At 36.5% G+C, this 15,155-nt stretch overlaps 1 non-coding gene across 1 annotated transcript; it reads right to left on the bottom strand.

The window, feature by feature from the left end:
* Positions 1 to 1,003: 1,003 nt before the first annotated feature.
* Positions 1,004 to 1,076, bottom strand: Trnar-acg. Its single transcript has one exon. It is a non-coding gene; the product is annotated as a tRNA-Arg (tRNA).
* Between the last annotated feature and the right edge of the window lie 14,079 nt (positions 1,077 to 15,155).

Genomic DNA, 15,155 nt, shown 5'->3' with positions numbered 1-15,155 from the left:
ATTTCGCCATTGTTTAGAAGATCAAAGATAGTATTGATATCAATTTAAACCACAAGTAAGTAAGTAGGTAAGTAATTGATAAGCGAATTAGGTATATTTGTTCAATTAATATCTTCAAAATTCAAATACATTCTAAAGTTACTCTAAGAATTAAAACTTTGAATCCATTTCAAAGAGCGAAGCACCAATTAAAACTAGTTCCTAACTTAATAATTACATCTTTTACATACACGTGAAATTTCCTCAAGACATAGTGTAGGTAGGTAAGTCATATAACTTTGTACGAATATGATGAATATATTATCATAATAATTAGGTACTTCCTGAAAATAACGGTAAAGTGTGCGTAAGTAGAAAAGTAGGTAAGAATGTTCAAGAATCATTGTTACGGATTTTTGGCATGAGTAGTCTGTTTTCAGGTGTTTTGTACCACAGAAACCTGAATAGGTAAGTACTTAGCTAGAATTAGTATACCTACTACTCAAATTATTTTTAATCTAAGAGCTAATTACTCGTTATCAAGGCTATTTTACGCTAAAGCAACAACTTGTGATAATGCAGTCCAGCATGCAGCAGTTTATTTTGTGCCGAGACAAAAAATGCTATAAGTACAATGGGAATATTACGGTAAGTACGACAGTCTGCAGACTGACGATTCTTGTTACATTTCAAATTGTTTTACTATGCTTCCTTGTGGCATGTCACAATGTCGCATTATGTTGCTCTGGCATAATAATTGAAGCTTCATAATTATTATTGTTATATCTACGATACGAACACCATGACGCATCTGTCATATGTGTTTTCTGGTTCAATTAAGTATATGTATAGGTACATACAAACATACATAAGTACATACATACATACATACATATTACATACATGCGAAAGTCAGTCAGAGTAAAATTTTGTGGCCGTAAAATTATTGACCCAGAATAAAATGCGGACCTTCTACAAAATTTTACTACTGAGAGAAAACAAGTAAAAAGTAACGTTTGTTTACCGACCCTGCCAGGATTCCAACCTGGAATCTTCTGATCCGTAGTCAGACGCGTTATCCGTTGCGCCACAGGGCCTGTAAGCAATGGATGCTAAAATAAGATTGTTGTGCGTTTTGATAAAATAACTAGTAAGTAAATAAAAGTGATTGCAACCAAGAACCAACGTGATTTAACATTATTTTTATAATATACAATCTAAGTTTCGCTACAGATAAATCAATCAATTATTAATTCAGGGATTTAATAATTTCGCAAATACTTACCTACTAAGTAAATAGGGGAAACAAAAAATAAAAATATGCAAATGTACTTATTTTAAAGCAAGAATTAGAACAGGTAGATAAGTAAGTTTGTATCATAATGAAGAATTTCATAGCAGTCACTGTGTTTGTCTGTAGCTTGATATATTTTAATGTTGTAGTACATTATTATATCCATTAACTCAGAACTTTCTCCTATTTCATTTGACATCCCACTCGATACAATACCAAAAAAAAATTCTGGAGACTCCCACCACTTTTTTGATGTAACATCAGTTAGGTCCATTTTTTTTCGTATAAAATATAGTCTATGTCACACGATCTTTACAACGAATCAATTGGAATCTCATTCATCAAAATTGGCCCAGTTGTTTAGGCGCTACGGTGGAACACACAGAATCTGAAAACAAACATACCTACATAGACCGCTAAAATCTTTCCCCTTCCTTTTGGATTTGCCGTAGTCGGGTAAAAATAAAATATCAAATGTAAACACTAATTTTATTTGATAGAAAATCGGCAATAATTTGCGACATTTGTTTGGACATGTGTCGTCTACGCCCAATCCACCCCTTACTTTGCGATATTCCTACGTACCTACCTACCTACTTACATGTAGCGAGCTGTGAGGCAGAGGCAAATTATACCTCTTTCAAATATTATTTATTGGAGCCACGTGGCTGAATACAGCGCGATCTTGGCGCGAGATAAACTTGTTATTTTGTGCACATGGAGATTTTATTGATCTTTTTAGATATCTAATGCGATAAAAGATTTTCTACTTTTTAAACTGCCATTGCAGGCAAATAGTAATAATATGTTATTGTGAAAAATTTTGGCTGAAAGTAAGATTTTTAGGGTTCCATACTTCAAAAGGAAACTCGGACCCTTATAGGATCACCTCGTTGTCTGTCTGTTTGTCTGTCAGTGCGTCTGTCCTGTCTGTCAAGACACCTATAGGGTACTTCCCGTTGACCTAGAATCATGAAAATTGGCAGGTAGGTAGGTCTTATAGCACAAATAAAAGGAAAAATCCGAAAACCGTGATGGTGACATCACAAAAAAAAATTAAAATGTGCTTCGATTTTCAAAGTAACGCAAGTAAGAGACACGCTCCCCCGTACCGGGTTAGCACGGGGGCTGTGGCCCGTGCGGGTGTGCGGGGCGTTCCCACCCCGATTGCCATCTCGACCTGTCGCGTACTATACTTTTCACTACAGAATATGACGTCCTGTATCTACTTATAACATAAAATCAAAATCATTTATTTCTTGCAGGATAACAAGTGTCTCTTATGCTACGTACCACCTGCACGGGTTCGGAATGAAGATTCTACTAAGAAGAACCGGCAAGAATCTCAGCAATTGCTCTTTTCAAATCATACATAGTAGGTACCTACAATAATATGTAACAAGGTAACAATACAACTATACGCCATCGCCATCTTGTGTGCAACTGAAAGCTCAGCCGATTGCTTCCACGCATTAAATAAATACTTAAATTAAAAAATTAAATAAATAAATCTTTATTTAGAGCAATTAGGGCTAAGTTTGTTAGTAGACAATTTTAATTCTTAAAAACTAATGTCAGTGAACTTTGTGGGAAAAAGAAACAGTTAATTTGCATTTAAGTAATACAATAAAGTGTGGCCTCATCAACACTTGAACAATGTGTTCGAGCATTGGTGAGTCCATCCTATTTGTAAACATGTTCAGGATGCGGTTGGTACTTGAGCGTAGCCTTATCAGCAGTGATGATGACTGCAATATAAATGCAGGTAAGCTTAGCCTTCGTCGAGACGACGCGGGCGGCGACATGTTTCCTGTGGGCGCCCGCTTCCGCTGGCCGAGCGCTCGCTTCTGGTTGAATAATCTTGCAAGTTGTAGTACATACCTAAGTATACAGGGTGACCCGAACGCTAGCAAAAACGAAGAAAGGTGATAATACTGATTACTGATAAGATCGAAGCGGGACTTACAGAGGGACAGATGACTATGTTTTAAATACTTACTATATGTAAAGATTCGGTCTAAACATCGATGTATAACAAGTGTAAACAAAATTTATAACACTCCCGACAAGTGAAGGTTACAGTAACTAGAAAAGAGCTGATAACTATCAAACGGCTGAACCGATTTTCTTGGTTTATAGCTAAGAACACTCTCGATACTTTTTAGTTTTCTTTTTGTTTGAAAGGCGGATCACACCTTTCAAACAAAAAAAACTAAATTAAAATCGGTTCATTACTTTAGGAGCTACGATGCCAGAGACAAATATACAGATACACAGATACACACGTCAAACTTATAACACCTCTCTTTTTGGGTCGGGGGTTAAAAACAAAGCAAAACAAGCTTTGTTAATTTAAGCTTAAAAAATTGCACATTCAAAACTATAATCTTTTCTTATAATTATAAGAAAGGATTATAGTTTTGAATGTGCAATTTTTAAAAAATTAAGTGTGAGTGTTCACACTTAATTAAGTGTGAACACTCACACTTAATTTTTTTATGGTAATTAAAAAGTAGTGGATGAGACAAAGCAATCACCTATCTATACCTATATACCTAAACGCTGATGCACTCGAATCATGCCCCCTATCAAAACATAGATTTTCTTCGTAATTAGGAAACACTCGATTCCCATTTTCGAAAGCCTTCACAATATACCGCCCAATGATATCACCGGCAATTTCTGACTAGAAAGGGGTTCGTGGGAGGGGTGTAATTGCTCGAGATGATGTTTAATAAGTTTTTAATAGCTACGAGGCGGACGCCGCGCTTATCCACGCCCGAATATAACAGCTTCTTTAGATGGCTTTTTACCTACAGGATTATTATAAAAATACCGGAAAACATTTACATTTAGGTATCCATGTATTATCTGATTATATTCCAATCATCATCATCATCGTCAACCGATAGATGCCCATTGCTAGATATATTCTACTGTCTCTTGTAGAGCTTCCCCACAACGTCTTACGCCGCCTGGATGCAGCGGCTCCCTGCTACGCTTTTGATGTCATCTGTCCGCCTGAGGTCACCATTCTAGCAGCCTTTGAGACCACAACGTATACCTGTCGGTTTTTCGAACTATGTGCCCTGCCCATTGCCACTACAGCTTCGCAACTCGTTGAGCTGTGTCAGTTACTCTGGTCCTACGGATCTCCTCATTTCTGATTTAATCACGTAGATATCACGATAACTCAAAGCAGCTCTCTCGATTGTCCGAGTAACTCTGGGATATAATGCCTCTATTAGCGAATAATACCGCACAATATTATTTTGATACATACTTACTTATCTTTAAATACCTTGAAATCTGTATTATGTTAACACCCGTTGTATTTAAGTATATTTGTCAAAAACTGGCTTTCCATAGAATTATTCCATTTTGGTGAATAAAAACTTTGATACAATTGCCTTTATGAACGTGTGAACTGGGTCATAAATCATTACGATCATTAGGTTTGTGAGAATGCCACAGAATATATAATAATAATTAGAGGCAATACCATTTGTCTACTTTATCATCGATGTATTTATTAGTTGTATCGATGTAGTTATTAATAGAGTTTATATTTTCATTAGTAAGTAGGTACTTAGGTACCTTTCAGTTTCAAACATTCTTCAGTGCTTGAATTCTTAGAGGTACCTACTATTCATAACTTCCACAATATAATTTAAAAAAATAATAGAAACGAAATAAGAGAATCGCCATTCTTCGTCATTAATAATCATAGAATAATAATGATGACATGCCATGTTTGGAAATTTGAAAATACATATCTTTATTTAAGGCTCTATCTACCTATATTTTATAAATGTAGAGATTCCACACTTGGGACTATAAATTGCTTGAAAGGGGTCACCATCCTACTAGGAAGCAGTCAGAATGAAAGAGACAGAAAATCATGTGCAAGTCTCTTAAAAGCCTACCCTTTTTCATCGCCACGAAACGTTTGAGAGGTAATCTTATAATTATTCCCTTTCCAACCATTTTCCACGATTAAATATTTATATTAGGACCCCGATTTGTTAGGCAGGTTAATTGAGAGACGCAATTAATAAATCTGTATGCTAACTGAAATGACATTTGTAAAACGTTACTTATCGCGCGTTACTGCGCGATAATTTTTTATTGTTAAATTCACAATAGCTCTCTAAACTGTTTTATACAACTAACTATTATGCTAATTGTGGTTTTGTTTTGTTATTTCAAAGTGGGAAGTGCGTTGTAGTCGCAGAATGTAAGCTTCGATTGTTTGTTAAAAATATTTTGACAGGAAAATTAATGGTTGCCCCGCTGTCAAAATTGCCACCTAATTAAGTGCGCGCGCCCAACCGCCCACTGTAGATTTGAAATTAGAACGGTAAACTTTTTCATTGACGCCACGTGGCAACGAATTTTATACATAGGCCCGTGTTTTACTTTTTTTAAATACATTAACTTTGTCGCCATCGAATTTTTAGCACAGTAAACTGTGGGAAACCGTATTCAATACGATTATTATATTGAGAATATATTATTATAAAAACAAAGTAGGTACCTACTTAATAGAGGATACCTACTTGTCACTTTGATAATGTATATGTAAAGTTCTAAAATCTTGATCCAAATGTTTGATTTTGGATTTTGAACCTAATTTAGTAGGTACAATCAATGCAAAAATTGTTTGTGAAACTTTTTCTGTAAGTATTTTATCTATCAAGTTCACACGTTTCTGTCATAATAATATAAGTCTTTGATGAATAAATAAATCTGTTTAATTTATATTAGTAAGGGCCATAATATAATAAAAAACTTGTCCCGTGAAGTAAAAGAAGAAACTGTTTGACTGACAGATCAACGTAGGTACCGCTCAAACCATTGAGTCCGGTTTGAGATATTACATGAATACAAGAAAGGAGTTTCAGAAAAAAAAAACAGAAACTGGGGCGGATCAGCTAGTCTTTTTAGAGATACTAGCTGATGTCCGCGACTGACGTCTTCATACGGGATAAAGAGCAGCCTATGTCACTCTCCATGTCTTTAAATATGCCCACGCAAAAAATTACTCCGTCGGGACTCGATTGAAGGACAAACCAACAACTAACTAACAAACAAGCATCACACTTCACACTAATAACACTTCACACTATCACACTTCACACTTCACACTAATAATATAAAGGCGAAAGTTTATGTGGTGTGTATGTGTGTGTGTGTGTGTGTGTGTGTGTGTGTGTGTGTGTATGTTTGTTACTCTTTCACGCAATAATTACTGAACGGATTTGGCTGAGATAATATCCTGGATTAGCACATGGGCTACTTTCTATCCCGGAAAATCAAAGAGTTCCTACGGGATTTCGAAAAACCTAAATCCACGCGGACGAAGTCGCGGGCGTTACAATGTGGGTAACATATTTTTCTACGCGCAGGTACCCGCTGCGACGTCAAACAAACTCGCGGTAGTCTTAAAAGCTCGCCAATTAGGGGCTAAAAGCACCTTCGGGCCTCGCGGATGCGGTTTCTGTTCCTTCATCAATTTTGTACGATACACTCGCTTCACTTGGAAACTTTTCCCCTGTAGAAAAATCTGGGAAGCGCTGTGTTGCTTAATATTTATTTGGGATCTTTGTTGTTCAGATGTTGTGTTAAAGTTCGAATGACTCTTTACGACATCAGTACCTTAATACCTATGTACCTACTCATTTTATTTTTTGAGTCCAGGGATGATTTCCTTTAGAAAAAGATTTTTTTAATTCAGAGCGATGAAAAGATTTTTAAACAAACTGGTAGATACATAAGTACATAGAACTCTTATGATTTTTAACATTTCAACGTTTGTCCATAACTTTTGTTGTATTCGGTAAGCAATATACCTACTTGTAGATACTCGTATATGAAAATATATTTTTTTTATAAAATTTAGCTTAGTAGGTACCTGAGAGTATACTTAGGTATAATATGTAGATGTAAGTATACCTGTAGGGTTACTACTTTCAGTACATTTACAACCAAGTGCTAATGGAAAATAAGATGAAAGTGGATATAGGTGCATTCCTCTAAACTTACTTTGATTTACACAGAGTTTATTGGTGAATTGTACATCGAAGTTTTATATTATCTGTCATACTAAAAATCATATACAACGAATCGCTACACACCAAACACCCTCTAAAGTACGTAAGTGTTGCCATAAAGTGCTCGCAATATGTGAAAAAGGCGAAAAACATTTTTACCGCTCATTTAATCTCGGAAAGTGTCAGGTAATTCACCGCGCCACTTACCTGTGTATGAAATATGACAGAAAAAACACGAGGCTTAAAGCGGTAATGAATATTGAAGCGAGATTGCAGAATATTGCCTAATATGTTTGAAGTTGAAAAATAATAGGAATTAGAATGAGAATAGATATCAGTATCAAGGAAGAGGAATTTGGAAATTCCCCGGAAAAATTAAAGAGTAGGTAAGTAGGTAGTAGCAGTATAAAACCACATAGAAACTCATCTAAGAAATTTGACTGTAGTATCATCTCATCATCATCTGCATCAACCCACCACCGCCTCACTACTGAGCACAGGTGTCCTCTCAGAATGAGAATGGCTTCTGGCCAAAAACCACCACGCTGGCTAAGTGCGGATTGGCAAACTTCATACACCTTTGAGGACATTATGCAGTAAGTATTGTATGCAGGATGATGTCCTCACGATGTTTTCCTTAACCATTAAAACAAGTGATATTTAATTACCTACTTAAAACGCACATAACTCCAAAAAGTTCGAGCCGATATCACAGCTTCCTTAGCACTTAGGTAGTTACTTAGTTAAAATAATAATCAACAAATCTACCTCACATTTCTCATCATAGACTTTAAACAAAAAGAGACGTTTCAGAGCCGCAAGCAAACCTTAAAAACTTTCCGACATGAAAGTTTAAAAGTGATCCGGAGGGAGGCTGGGGAGCGTTGCCTAGCAACCGCCGCCCGCCCTGCACCTCAAATCTCGGTTCGGTGCCAGGAAACCGAATATTTATTGTTTCTTGTTACATTTATACTGTAGAAATGATATTTCTGGCCGTATGCCTAGGCATATATTAAATACTAGCTGATGCCCGCGAATTCGTCCGCATGCATATACTTAGGATTTTCCCCCCTGGGAACTCAGGTTTTCAGGATAAATAGCCTGTGTTCGTTTTCAGGATGTAAGCTACTTATCTGTATACAAAACAAATAATGCTCGCGACTTCCTCCGTGTGGATTTAGGATTTTAAGTATCCCATGAGAACTCTTTGATTTTCCGGGACAAAAAGTAACTTATGCGTATGGCCGTCCTCGGGATGAACCTTAATTAACTCAATCTACCAAATTTCGCCAAAATTGATTAAACTGATAGGCTGTGAATAGTTAGCAGACATGCAGATAGACAGACATATTTTTGCATATTAATTATAAGTAGGAAGAGTATGGAATATGGATATTATATTACTTAAATATGGTTTAGAAGGATACTTAGGTACTTAATTGGCACTTGAAAAGTTTAGGTCCTTCATCATCGTTGTTTTTATCAACCGATAGACGTCAACTGCTGGATAAAGGTCTCTTGTCTTGACTTCCAAGGTCTTGCCAGGGTCCAAGGACTTGCACTTCCTGAAACCCAACGACTTCCAGTGATTGATACCCTCTGTCGATCTCACTAGACATGTATGAGAGTCTGCCTTCCGGTTAAAATCCGGTTCCAGATAATGTGCTTTCCCATTAAAAATTCGAGGTCACCATTTCAGCAACTTAGGGTCCACAACGACTATCGTTTCTTCGAACCATGTGCCACATGTATTGCCACTTCAGCTTCGCAATTCGTTGAGCTTATCAACATTTATTCCATTCTTGGTTATCTCTTGTAAGTTGTAGGTGTACCAACTGTGTACCTGTAATCTAGTATTTACTTCAGCGATGTCAGGTAGATTGAATTGAATGAGGCACAAAGAAATTTTAGCCAGGCAACACTGCATGCCAAAAGCAATGTAAAAAACTTGTTTTTTATTTAGGAAAACTAATCCAATTATGGTTTTCGAACTACATGGAGAGAAATATTATGTGATAGGTATCAACGACATACTATTGAAAACATAAAATAAACCGCAATATCTTTTTTTTAAATTAATGAGACTACAAATTGTCCGCCGCGGCCGTAAAAAACACAATATGAACTCCATTTTGTGTTATTAACCGCTTTTTTGAAATAGGTTGACGACGGCGATGGCTTTGCAATGGGAAAGCAAACAGAAAAAGAGAGCACATAAAACTCCAAACACAAAAAAAAACTTGGAAATCTAAAACGGGGAAAAATGGCCACTAAACTCTACTACAAAAAAATACGTCGCTAATCCAGCAATTATGTGACACACGGACAAAAGGAATGTCCTGAGCGGTGACGGCAATTAGCATGCAAATGTAAGAAAACGAACATTAGGAGTTCTACAAGCCTCCTCGTATCCACCAACGACGCAGCCCCCGATGTATTGATCATACGATACTTCACACGCTTACATACGCCCGTCTCTTTTTAACTTCCCCACAACAGATCGCTATAAACATAAACATTTTTATAATAAAACGACTCCATTCATATTTGTCCACAACTAAAATTAAACTCTACTTGATTCAAATACGATCTATTTCACATTGCTAGGCTTAGAAGGTTATGTCGTTTTGCGCATCAACAAAGCCTTGTTGTGCCAGTAAATTCTGTTCCAATCTTTAAAGGAATAGAGATCTATTTCAGTGAGGAGTTAAGAGAAAATGAGTCGTAAGAAGGTATATCAAAATTTTAAACGTGATTATAATGTGATTTTGTAGTTATTTCCTGGATTTAATTACGTTGATTTTAAATGAAATACAGTTCGCACCGAACGCTCGCTCAGAGCGGTATTGTCTCGAGGGTGTGTATTTATTGCTCCGATAGTATTCGAAAGAGCGCGTTCGCGGCAGTGTCTGCGCGTGCGGAGTCGACGGCGTCGCTCGGACGTATAAAGTTGAACAATGCTGGATCCGCCCTTGCCTGAGGACGAGAGTATGTCCGGCGAATCTCGACACTCCAACATGAATAATAACGAAGAATCTAACTCAGGAGGGGCGAATAAAAGAGCGAGGGAGTCAGACTCTACGAATGGATGGACTTATGTTGGTAGACACGGCAAAAGAAGGGCCAGAACGTACACAGAGAAGAACACTGAAGAAGAAAATACAATAGAAGTGGGAATTTACTCTAAGGAGTCGATTCCAAAACAGTTTCAGTTGGCTAAATTGCTTCGTAGCGAAAATATTACTGACGTCACTAGAATTAGATACGTTAATCCATACAAAGTCCGTATCCAATTTAGTAATATAGAAAGCGCTGAAAAACTGGTTTCGTGTAATACCTTTTTAGAAAAAGGATGGAGAATACAAAAAACTTATGAAGTGGGGATATCATATGGGATAATTAGAAATGTAGAAATTGAGTTACCTGAAGAAGAAATTAAAGAAAACATACGCACAGAACACGAACTAGTGTCAGTGAAAAGACTCATGCGAAGAAATGATGACGAAACTGGATGGTTACCAAGCGAAACAATTCGCCTTGGATTCAAAGGTACGGCAGTGCCTCCATATGTATATGTTTGCGATATGAGAATCCAAATCGAAAAGTATGTTTTTTCAGTCACGCAATGTACCAAATGCTGGCGTTTTGGCCATAGCAAAAATAATTGCCCAAATAAAAAAATTGTATGCCCGAAATGTACAGGAAATCACGATAATTGCGAAACTACGAATTTCAAGTGCGTTAATTGCTCAGGCCCACATTGGTCACTGAATAAGTCATGTCCGATCTACAAAAAAGAGAAAAAAATACGTGAAATAATGTCACAGTTTAATGTTACTTACAAAAAAGCTTCAACAATGTATGCTCCGCCATCTCCGCCGAATCAAAAAGATTTTCCCAAATTTGCATCCTGTGATACTGACCTATCTCATGCCGAATCTATGGAATCTCTACCTCGAAGAAGCTATGCCGAAGCTGCTAAAGAAAATTATAGTGATGAACCTAAACCTACAACTTCTCGTCGAGATGAATCCAACAAGAAGAAAAAGAGGAAAGGTAAAGAAAAGAAAGATAGGGAATTTGAAGAGGATGATTTTTGGAACAGAAGAGGAGATACGAAAGACAATCTTGCACAAAGTGGAGATGAAGAGACAACTAAAAAGAAAGCCTCTTGTGCTGAACTACTTGAAAGAATTGCTGAAATATTATTTATGAAGTCATATTCTATAACGAAGAAGACTGTAGAAGTGTTAAAACTAATATGGGAATGGTTTTTAACTTTTGCTGAAGATAAATTTCCTAGCCTTGCTCTAATTAAACAATTATTTAATAAATTTAATGGAAAGTAGTCTAAAAATAATTCAATGGAATGCTCAAAGTATCAAAAACAAATTAGTCGTATTTAAACAATTGTTAAATCAAGAGAAAATTCATATCGCAGTTGTATGTGAAACATGGTTAGATGTCGATACAAATTTAAATATTTATGGTTACGAATGTTTCCGACAAGATCGGTGGGATGGCTATGGGGGCATTGCAGTTTTTATTCATCGATCTGTTAAAGCAAAAACAGTTCCCATATTAAATACGAGTAATACAGGTATCGAGTTAATGCATGTTAAAATTTATAACTGTCCAGTTTTAAAAGATATAATTGCTGTATACTGCCCTCCTTCTATTAGAACAAGTCAGAGTGATTGGGAATTTGTGTTGTCTATTGTGGATAAAGATAGCTTAATTTTAGGTGATTTTAACGGCCATCACTCCAACTGGTCTAATAGGACGGATCTTCGAGGTACTCAAATATGTGATGCTTTATTTGAAAGCAACTTTGTCACATTAAACAATCTAGAGTCGACACGTGTTAAGCTCGTTAATGGTAGGTTACAAAAATCTGCTCCTGATTTATCGATTGCATCTCTAAATTTAGCTCTCAAATTAAATTGGAATGTGTGTAACGAGTCACTAGGCAGTGATCACCTAATTATTAAAATTGCAATAGACTTTAATCCATCATTTAAGCCCACTGTAAGAAGAAATTTTAGAAAAGCGGACTGGCCGAAATATAGGGATTATCTGGATAATATTTTTTCTCACTTTATCCTACCCCTCGACCCCCAAGAAGCATATGATCTTTTTATTAATCATTTGATTGAAGCAGCAGATAAATACATACCTATTATTAAAATTAATGAGAACCCTGCTAAAAAATTTACCCCCAGGCATTATTGGAATGCAAACTTATCAAAAATAATTGCTGAACGTCGGTTGGCGCTTTCAAAATTTCGAAAAAACCCTACCCCAGCTAATTTAGATATACTTCAAAACAAGATTAAGGAATCCCAAAGATTAATACGAAGGGCGGAATCATTGTCTTGGCAGAAAGATTGTTCGTCGCTTGATGAGGTTTCAACCGCTAAAGAAATGTGGGATCGCATGCGCTGGTTTAAAGGTCACAGAGTTTCGAGGCCCTATATTGATAACGAAAATGCTAATTCTTTTTTAAAATCTTTTACCCCCGACTATGTTTCCCTACCAGCCCCTATTTTTAATATTAACAACCCACAGTTAGAATGCCCTATATCCATATGTGAAGTGGAAAACTCAATCAAATTTAAAAACACAGCTCCTGGATGTGATAGTATATCGTACTCTATGATACGGAATTTACCCAAGAAGGGACTGCTTATTTTGTTGCAGCTATATAATTTGTTTTTTTCACTTAATGTAGTTCCATGGCAATGGAGGGATATAACAATAATTGCAATACCAAAACCAGGCAGAGATCCTAATTTAAGCTCATCTTTTAGACCAATCTCACTAATTTCCTGTTTGTGTAAAACATTTCATTCAATTATACATAAAAGGTTAGAGTGGTATTTTGAACATAATAATCTTTTCTCCGAGGCTACAGTAGGGTTTCGGAAAGCTAGATCATGTCACGATAGTTTAAGTCGATTGGTGTCTACCATACAGATGGCTTTCTCCCATAACCAAACAACTCTTGCCTGTTTTATCGATATAAATAATGCGTATAATAATGTCAATATAACAATGCTTTTGAAAACATTACACGATCATGGTGTTGGTGTGAAGATATGTGATTATTTATGGAATTTCCTTAACGAGCGACGACTTAAAATTCGTATTCATGACGATGAAATAAGCAGAACTGCTTGTTTAGGATTAGCACAGGGAGATCCCTTGTCTCCGCTATTGTTTAATGTGGCAACAATACAGATATGTCAACAGATTCAGTCCTTGCACAGTGTCAAGATATCGCAATTTGCTGATGATTATGTAATTTACTATTCAGATAAGAATCTCACTCGTGCTCAAAACGAAGTACAAATAGCACTAGAATTATTTAATAAGTTAATCAATAATTTAGGTCTTGACATTTCTCCAGTCAAAAGTAAAATTTGCTTATTCTCGAAAGGTAGAAGACAAAGTGCTATACACCTTGAGGTCGATAATTGTCAACTAGAACTTGTGGAAAATGTCAAGTACCTTGGGCTTTGGCTTGATCGCTCGCTACGTTGGAGTAAACATATAAAGGAGACTACCCAAAAAGTTTTACGATTTTTAAACATTTTCAAAATTTTAACAGGGTCTAGTTGGGGTGTCCACCCTACGCATTTACGACGTCTTTACATTTCTATTATTCGGAGCAGGTTAGACTACGGAAGTTTTTTGTACGATAACGCTGCGAAATGTCATCTAAAGAAGCTGGATATGGTACAAAATCGAGCCATGCGAATAATAGGAAACTTCATTAAAACGACACCCATACATGCTATGGAAAGCGAGCTGTTTCTACAACCGCTGTATATTCGCAGACGTTACTTAGCGGGCAAGTTTTGGTTTAAAGCTAAATCTTTTCATAGTAATAAGGTGATAGACCTGCTGAGTGAATTATCTCAATTATGTGAAACCCCAAGTAATTGGTTAAATAAACGTAAACCTCTATTAGTAATGATTCATCAAGAACTAAATTCTGTCCCCATATATAGAAGTAGACAACTAGAAATGTTTTCCCTGGAAACTTGGGTGAGCAACTTGAATGTTAATGACTTTGTTAGATGTGATATTCCCTCTATTAATAAACCTAAAAAAGAGTATACTGCACACCAATTAAAAACAGTAGTCGAGCAATTTCTTGCAAATTCTTATAACAGCTTTTACCCAATTTACACAGATGGATCAAAAGAATACGACGCATCTGGTGCTGCAGTTTATGATGAGCACACTAATAGCTACTCTAAATTTAAATACGATCAAAACCATTGTATAATGGTTATTGAACTATTGGCTATTTCAGAAGCGTTGTCATACATTGAATCAGTTGATGTCAGCAGGATTGTTATCCTTACCGATTCGAAAAGTGCCCTGCAGCATTTGGCTCGATGCACCTCGACTTATCGAGGCTCCCCGATTGCCTACAAAATTATAAAACAAATCTTGGATTTTAATTCAGGATCTAAGTCTGTTTATTTACAGTGGATTCCATCGCATGTTGACATTACCGGCAATGAAAAGGTGGACACCCTTGCTAAACAAGCCTGCCTCGATGGTGTGAACATGGCACTAGAACCTTTTTTTTCAGATCTTATTTGGCATGTAAGAGTGAGGTGTTATTCTCTCTGGAACGAGTATTTTGATGAGCGATCCAGGGAGAAGGGCATCTGGTACAGGACGATGCAGTCCCAACCATGGAGGTTTTGTTGGTTTGATAAATACAAAACCAGTCGATCAGACCTAATTACAGCTTTTAGGCTTCGCTCCGGACACATTCCTACTAATAAATTTGCCTTTCTCATGAAAAAGTC

The sequence above is a fragment of the Maniola jurtina genome, chromosome 16 (assembly GCF_905333055.1).
Source record: "Maniola jurtina chromosome 16, ilManJurt1.1, whole genome shotgun sequence".
Lineage (NCBI taxonomy): Eukaryota > Metazoa > Arthropoda > Insecta > Lepidoptera > Nymphalidae > Maniola > Maniola jurtina.
This window is presented reverse-complemented; position numbering and strand designations above follow the sequence as displayed.